The following is a 6,814-nucleotide window of genomic DNA, read 5'->3' as shown; positions in this document are numbered from 1 at the left end:
GTATTGTGTTCATGATCACTGTCATTGGTGTTCTCTTTACTAAGTGATTCACCTTCTTGATTATATCAAGCATTACATAGCCTCCAACTTTCACATGTTAATGAGTTTGTTAACAGTAAGAAACATGGGCCCAGAGTTATCAGAAGTCAAAGAAAAAAACAGAAACAGAAAAGCATCTAGTTTGATCTCCTTCACCGAATGACCATTTCAGCTTTATATTTAAAATTTTGAGTATCCTGACCCATTGGTCTACCTAAGGTGATCTCTTACCCACTGGCCTGTCCATGAGGCCTAAATTTTTATATTGGTCTGATTACCCATGTCTGATTAAACCACTGGTTCCATGGTTTCCTTGCTGTGTGACCTTAAGCAAGCCACTTGACCTCTCTGAGCTTCAGTTTCTTTATCTATAAAATACAAGTGATAACAGTAGCAGAACCTTCAAAGGACTTTTGGGAGTTATGAGTTGATATAGCAAGCACAATGACAAGCACATAATAGGGTTTGATAGACAATTTTCACTACTAACACCTACAGTGTTCAAATCATGACCTATTTGTCACTTCCTCCAGGAAGCCTTCCTTGAGCTCCTGGCTCAGTCACATCCCTCTCACTAGATCACAGTTGTCCTTCCTAGCATTTGTCACAGACAATGACTGGATGATTATTTGATTAATGTTTCTCTTCCCTACTGGATCGTAAGCTCTGTGAGCATGGAACCTGGGTCCGGTTTTGTCAATCACTTTATCACCAGCATCTACCCCAGTGACTGGCAGATAGTAGCTGTGCCATAATAAATGAATTAATGAAGTTAGAAAGCTGTAGGCCTAGATGTTACCTAGAATGAGTGTCATGATTAGTTTCTGCTGTACTGAGCCACCTAAGTTCTGAGACACAGCAGTAGAGCCTGGGGTGGAGGTGTTATCCTGCAAGATGGTTAAAAAGGATAAACTGTACACCTCTACCATTTGTCCTAGGACCAATCCTAGCTGTTGTTTTTCCATTGAGGTGAAAATCACATAACATAAAATTAGCCATTTTAAAGTGTACAATTCAGTGGCATTTAGAACATTTTCAATGTCATGCAGTCCATCTACACCAAGTTCCAAAATGTTTTCAAAACCCCAAAGGAAAATGCCGTGCATATAAAGCAGTCACTCCCCCGTTCCCTCTACCATCCAGCTCCTGGAAACCACCAATCTGCCTTTTTCTTCTATGGCTTTGCCTATTCTGGACATTTCCTACCAATGGAATCATACAATATGGAGTCTTTTGTCTCTGACTTCCTGCACTTAGCATGATGTGTTCAACGTTCATCTGTGTTGTGTATATCAGTACTTCATTCCTTTCAGTGGCTGAATAATACTCCATTCCATAGATATACCATAGTGTTTTTATTTATTCATTCCTTGATGGAAATTTGCATTATTTCCACCTTCTGACTATTATGAATGCAATTTTTGAATTGCATGAATTGCATGAATGCAATTTTTGAATTGCATGAATTGCATGAATGCAATTTTTGAATTGCATGAATTGCATGAATGCAATTTTTGAATTGCATTAATTGAATATTATGAATGCAATATTATGAATGAATGCAATTATCCAATTTTTTAAAATATTAATTTATTCACTTATTTATTTGGATGTCCTGGGTGTTAGTTGCAGCATGCAGGATCTTTGATCTTCACTGTGGCATGTGAACTCTTCAGTTGCAGCATGTGGGATCTAGCTCCCCAAACAGGGATCAAATCTGGGCCCCCGCACTGGGAGTGTGGAGTCTTGGCCACTGGACCACTAAGGAAGTCCCAAGTTTTGTTTTTCTAAGCATCCATAGTAGCAGTTAAGAACCTACCTGCCAATGCAGGGGACATAAGAGACGTGGGTTCCATCCCTCGGTTGGGAAGATCCCTTGGAGGAGGAAATGGCAACTCTCTCCAGTGTTTTTGCCTGGAGAATCCCACAGACAGAGGAGCCTGGTGGGCTACAGTCCATAGGGTTGCAGAGTTGCATGCGACTGAAGCGACTTAGCACACAGGCGTGGTATGTCAGATCATGAAGAGTGAAATATCACAATGCCCTGGACCAGAAACCAGGACACAGGGTCCTTAAAATGATGGGCAACCACTAACTTCTTGTGTGACTTGGCAAGCCATTTCACTTCCTCAGCTGTAACCTAAGAGGTCAAACTAGGATTTTTGTGTGGGTAGTTTATTTGGAAGGTGATTTCGAGTATTTATTTGGGAGATGATCCTAAGAAGTGATAAATGAAAGGAAGGAAGCCAACAGATTCAGTATATAGTTATGATCAAGTCACTGCTGTCACCATCTAGGATTCAGTTCCATTGGGGGCCTCTGAGACACTGTATGGAATACATCTTAGGTTTGTCCCACTCAAGGAGCAAGGGAACTGGGGTATCTATCTACCAATTCCTTTCTGTCAGTGGCTGAGGGCTGCTCACACACAGTCCACTCTCTGGCCTTCCCTCCTGTATGGGCCAGGAATGTTCCAGAGGCTCTCAGACAGAGTCACATGCTCAGTGTAGGAAACTTTGAGCATACACAGGAGGATGCATGTCCATGAAGTATAGTGATCTTCAACTATAGTTAGTGAAAGTGAAAGTCACTCAGTCATGTCCGACTCTTTGCAACCCCATGGACTGTACAATCCATGGAAATCTCCAGGCCAGAATACTGGAGTGGGTAGCCTTTCCCTTCTCCAGGGGATCTTCCCAACCCAGGGATCGAACCTAGTTCTCCCACATTGCAGAGGGATTATCAAACTCTGATCCCCTAGCTCACACTTTTTTTAATTTAATTTTATTATTTTTTAATTAATTTATTTTTTTCCATTTATTTTTATTAGTTGGAGGCTAATTACTGTTACATCATTGCAGTGGTTTTTGTCATACATTGAAATGAATTAGCCATGGATTTACATGTATTCCCCATCCCGGTCCCCCCTCCCACTCCCCTCTCTGCCCTATCCCTAGCTCACATTTTAAAGAGACGAGGATATAGATGTCTTTTTATTTTTTTCACCCCCGTTGAATCATTACCTGAAAACTGCCTTAGTTTGTCAGTCATCCTGTTGGGAAGTAGGAAGGGTGGACTCCTCTCCTCTACTCCTTCACATCTTCTTAAAAGAGCATAGAAATAATTCAGGACCAACTTTATTAAGACAGATGTGTTACCTCAAGCTGGCCACTTGTCCTCTCTAGGCGTCAGTTTACTCTGTAACTGAAGCTTTTTCTTTTTTTTTTAATATAATATTTATTTATTTTTGACTGTGCTGAGTCTTCGTTGCTGTGCAGGCTTTTCTCTAATGGCGAGAAGAGGCGGCTCCTCTAGTTGCAGGGCGCAAGCTTGTCACTGCAGTGACTTCTGTCGCACAGCATGGGCTCTAGGGCACGTGGGCACAGTAGTTGCGGCACATGGGCACAGTAGTTGTTGCCCACGGGCCCAGCTTCTCTGCTGCATGTGGGATACTCCTGGACCAGGGATCAAACTCTGTCTTCTGCATTGTTAAGTGGATTCTTTATCACTGAGCCACCAGGGAAGTCCTAAAGCTTTTTCTTAAAAAGAAAAAAAGAAATTCTTTTCATTGAGAGTAAAACAAAGATACAGGAAACCACACAAAAGAAATGTGTGGCTTAGTGAATTATTATAAGGCAAATGCTTTATTAATTACAACCCAGGTCAAGCAGTAGAATTTGCCAGAAGCCCCACAAGTCACAAAATGAGGCTATTTGCCAATTAAGGTCTCTTCCAGGGGAGTTTTGATTCCTGAAATTTAGAAATCTTTTTTTTATAATGGGCTGACTTCTTAGATTTAGCCAGCCCTCAAAAAATTCTATGATATTGTAAAATGTATATCCATCATCACATGGCTCAGATAACATTACTCCCAAATGTAAACTCTCCCATGAAATACCACTGTCCTGGAATAATATCCAGAATGTTCACTGTGACCAGTGAAGTTCAAAAGGATCAAGCTTTTCCTCCTGTTCACCAATACATGCCAAATGAAAGTGAAAGTTGCTCAGTCATGTCTGACTTTTTGCAACTCCATGGACTGTACAGTCCATGGAATTCTCCAAGTCAGAATACTGGAGTGGGTGGCCTTTTTCCAGGGGATCTTCCTAACCCAGGGATCAAACTCAGGTCTCCTGCATTGCAGGCAGATTCTTTACAAGCTGAGCCACAAAGTTGCCTCTATATTTCTGTAGCATGTAAAGCTCATATCTACCCCCAGGGCCTTTGCACTTGCATTTTTCCTGTCTTGAAATGGTCCTCCCAAACTCTTCTCCCATCTGACATTTTCTTGTCATTGAGATCTCAACTGTCACTTCCTCCTTGACCATCTCATTTAAAGTAGTATCCTGTCCTCCTCTCACATTATTCCATTTTGTCTCCTTCATAGTAGCAGTCACTCTGAAATTATCTGGCTTGTTTGCCTGTTTATAAATCTGCCTGCCACCAGGGGCCATTCAGCTTTGCAAAGAGATAAACATTGTCAGTCCTATTATTCTTTATCCCAGAACCGAAAACAAAGCCAAGCACATTTTGGTTCTCCATAAATATCTGTGGACTGGATACTGAGCTCCATTTACCTCTCTGCCAATGACTGTCTCTCTTTCACAATGACAGTTGCATCTCAGTGGGGAGAGAATACAGGGATGCCTAGTAAGAAAAGATGGACATATCTGCCAAACATTGTCAGTGTTATTTACATTGCCTAGATGAATTTCAGAAAGCCTAGTGGAAATCCAAGTAGGCCCACTAAAAGCAAGCTTATAATTCTATCCCAACAGTTTACACACATCATAGTCTGTCTTAGTCAGCTCAGACTGCCACAAAAAAGTATCACAGACTGGGTGGCTGAAACAACAGAAATTTATTTTTCCATAGTTCCGGAGGCTGGAAAGTCCAAGAACGAAGTTCTGTCAGGGTTTGGTTTCCGGTGAGAAGCTGTCTTCCTGGTTTGCATATGGTGCTTTATCCACACACAGCCTTTCCTCTGAGCGTCCGTGCAGAGGAAGAATGGCCGGGGTGGGGGGCGGGGTGTGAGCTGGTATCTTTCCCACTCCTCTTAAGGACGCTAATTATATCAGATCAGGGCCCCACCTTTAAGAGCTCCCCTAACTTTAGTCACTTCCTAAAGAGCCTCTCTCCCAATACAGTCACAGTGAGGTCATGAATTTGCGGGGAACACAAGCATTCAGTCCATAACAAAAGATGCTTTTCTATCCCAGGTCTCTTCATCAGCTCTAAACTCCGTACCACCTAGTTGACTGAGTCCAAAACCTCAGACCCCAAATGGCCAATAGTCAAGGGATTGGACTGGAAGTTTCCATGCCCCTGCCCAGGAGACCTTTGTAAGGTTATCATCTAGCAGTCATGGCTTGAGCCAGATGTATTTTCCTAGAAAGAATATGAGGAAGGAGGGTGGGGCTCTTATTCTCACAGTTGAGGGATTTCAGTGCTGAGCCCTATAGAGTCCAGAAATGAGGCAGGTTCCCTCTTCCAGAGCTAAGCACTGCTCTCTTCTTGTTTCTTAAAATTATATTTATTTCTTAAATAGTTAGCATTCACCTGGCACTAAGTTCAAAAAGTATAAAATGGAATAAAGTGAAAAGTCTCCCAGAAGCCCAGTTGCCTTCCTTAGAAGCAAATAGTTTCAGTTTCCTATATATTTTCATATATATTCTTCAGATTTCCTGTACTTCTGCTGGCAAATGTGTATATTTTTTCTCCCTCCTCTCTTAAATGTTACATACTTTGATGCCCTGTTCTGTACCTTACTTGTTTTTCCTTCTTATTGATTGATATATCTTGGATATTGATCCATGTCAACATGTAGCATTTTCTCACTTTTAAGGCTGCATAGCTTGCCATTACATAGATAAGTCATGATTTATTTAACCAGTTTTCTACTGGTGGACACATAGGCTGTGTCCAGTACTTCTCTCTTGCAGATATTCAAATATTGCAATGGATGACTTTGTCCATCATTTTTCAGATACACGAGTGTATCTGTAGGATAAATTCCTAGAAGCTCTTATATTGTTCTTATATTAAATATTCTTATATTGATGTATGTTTAGATTTATTAAAAGTTTCCACTTTTGATTTTTATTTATTTATTTAATTTGGGCTGTGCCACATCTTAGTTGCAGCACTCAGGATCTTTAGTTGTGACATGCAAACCCTTACTTGCAGCGTGTGGGATCTAGTTCCCTGACCAGGGATTGAACCCAGGCCCCCTGCATTGGAAGCACGGAGTTTTAACCACTGGACCATCAGGGAAGGTCCTAAAAAATATTCTTAAATTACAAAAGTAATACATCCTTGCAGTAGAAGCATTTTCAAACAGTAATCTAAAAAGTGAAAATACCATTTCTGTCTGCTCATGTTTCCAAATCCAAGTTCTCTCTCAAGAGGGGACCAGTATTAACAGCATGTTGTAAATCTTCCCAGAACTTTCCATTTGCAAGCATAATGATACTAATAAAAGTGCTAATGTTTACTGGTTGCTTACTAAGAGTCAGGTGCTATGCAGAGCACTTTTCCTGCATGTTCTCAATTAATTCACAAGGCAAACCTGTGAGATAAGGTGTTATTTTTATTCCCCATTTCGCAAAAGAGGAAACCAAGTGACAGTTCTTACGTGGCAAAGCCACATTTCCTTATTTCATCAAATCTAAGATTCCACTGACTGTAAGACACACCGTTTTAGAGAGATTAAAATGTAAAATAAAATGGGGATCTTGGAATTAATGTTTTATAGCATTAGAAACAATGCTCCAAT

The sequence above is a fragment of the Odocoileus virginianus genome, chromosome 12 (assembly GCF_023699985.2).
Source record: "Odocoileus virginianus isolate 20LAN1187 ecotype Illinois chromosome 12, Ovbor_1.2, whole genome shotgun sequence".
NCBI classification, from domain to species: Eukaryota; Metazoa; Chordata; class Mammalia; order Artiodactyla; family Cervidae; genus Odocoileus; species Odocoileus virginianus.
This window is presented reverse-complemented; position numbering follows the sequence as displayed.